Raw genomic sequence first — 2,235 nt, 5'->3', positions numbered from 1 at the left:
GGGTTCTCCACACCCCTTCAGTTCCTCCCAGCAAAGGATTTTCCCTCTTTTTCCCAGCGCTTATTCAAACTCCATGCAAAGCTTGGCGCCCACACGCAGGAATTCTCTGCCTTGTTCTGGGCAGAATTCGAGACTGCTCAGAAGACCTCCCAAGTTGAAGAGGAAGAAAGTCTGACTGGCTGACCACAGAGGCCCTGTTTGCATGGCATCCTGCCCAGCACGAGACAGGGACAGAGAGCATTCATTTAAAAAGACGGGGATGGACACTCTAAACTGTGGTGCTCCAGCCAGGCCAGACCACCTCTCATTCCTTAGTTTATGTATGCGTGCTTCATGCCATCAGCAGCAGTACTGTGTATTGGGTATGACCTCTTCTGGGCATGACCCAGTGGTAGCGGCACCCCTGAGTTCCACTCACTAGCACCCTTCCCCCAGTTCTGACAACCAGAGCTGCCTCATAGCCTGGCCAACTGTCGTCTGCCCCTCCCCTAAGACACAACCACTACTGAGAAAGACACTCATCCTACACTTACGTGTTTGCTATGTTCTTTAATATATGCATACCCTATTTATAAAAATAGACTGAGTTTTGAGCGGGTTTTATTGACTTCAACACAGAAGTGGAATTGGTCTGTGTAGAAGTAAACAATACTGGTTATGGACAGAGTGAAGGAGACAGAGATGGGAAGGGAGCCAATGAAGAGTTCTGTCTGCTGGGACTAGTGGCAGTGTATTGTGTACACACACACACACACACACACACACACACACACACACACACACACCACGTTATCCTCTGTGAGACAAGGGCTTGGGCTTTTAAACATTCCTGTGGGGTGTTAGGTGAGGGATACCTGGAGGGCATTAGGCATCCAGCACTCTGGCCTGCCCCAACCTTGCTCCCAGGGCCTCCAGGAGAAAGGCAGGTCCCGGGGCACACCCAGGGGATATTAGATATGACCAGCCTTTGTTACATCTTTGTTGACAAGGTGTCATTTGATGACAGAGAACCACAGAGGAACCAACATGTTCCCTTTCAAACAATTTCCCAGAAGTTTTTGCTAAAGTAGTATTGTCATAAAAATTGTCATTCATGTCCCTAAAGTTCCTATCATGTTTATTGCGGGATAATTAAAAACATTTTTATGAGGCTGGGTATAGTGGTGCATAGCTTTAACCTTAGCACTTTGGAAGCAGAGGCAGGAGGATCTCTGTAAGTTCCAGGCCAGTCTGATCTACACAGCAAATTCCAGACCAGCCAGCGCTACACAGTGAGACTCTGTTTCAAAAATATTTTCAAATTTTATTCTTGTTGTGTGTATGTGTGTATGATGTGCATGTGAGTGTGGGTTCTTAAGAGCCATGGCATGTGTGGGGGCAAATTTTGGGCGTCGGTTCTCTCCTACTATAGGACTGGGCTGTCAGTCTTGCATGGCAAGGGCTTTAACCTACTGAGCCCAGATGATTTTTGGTGTGTGTCTGTCCACTAGTGTGTGCATACAAGACAGCTTGGTGGAGTCATTTCTCTACCTCCACGTTGCTGTGGGTTCCACTTCACTGAGGTGTCCAGGCTTGCATTGTGAACACCTTTACCCATGGAGCAATCTCACCAAATAATTGTGACAATAAATTGTTGTGACATAATTTTTTTTAATTCAGAATGTTATTACAGTTTTCTTTTATATATATATATATATTTATTAAAAATTTCCTCCTCCTCCCACTTCCCTCCCCTCCTCTCACTCCCCCTCCCCCGTGACATAATTTTTTATAAACAAAAGACATATTTAGGGCTGGTGAGACGGCTCAGTGGGTTAAGGTTACTACTAAGCTGGTGACCTACCTGGGTTGGATCCTGGGAGAGGGAGAGAGCAGACTCCCTCAAGTTGTCTTCTGAGCACTACATACATGTCATGTCATGCAAACACCCACACACATACACGCTCAATAAATAAATACAATTAAAAATTTGCTGGGTGGTAGTATCACACGCCTTTAATCCCAACACTTGGGAGACAGAGGCAGGCGAATCTCTGAGTTTGAGGCCAGCCTGGTCTACAGAATGAGTTCCAGGACAGCCAGGGCTACACAGAGAAACCCTGTCTTGAGAAACCAAAAAAATTCAAAGGTACAATTATTAATATTAATAATTATTAAATTATTGGTAAGTCTGGGCAAGTAATACTTGCCTTTGGAACCGTTCCCTTAATCAGAATTCAGAATATTTGGGACTAG

The sequence above is a fragment of the Arvicola amphibius genome, chromosome 5, assembly GCF_903992535.2.
Source record: "Arvicola amphibius chromosome 5, mArvAmp1.2, whole genome shotgun sequence".
NCBI classification, from domain to species: domain Eukaryota; kingdom Metazoa; phylum Chordata; class Mammalia; order Rodentia; family Cricetidae; genus Arvicola; species Arvicola amphibius.
Note: the sequence above shows the minus strand (reverse complement) of the source record.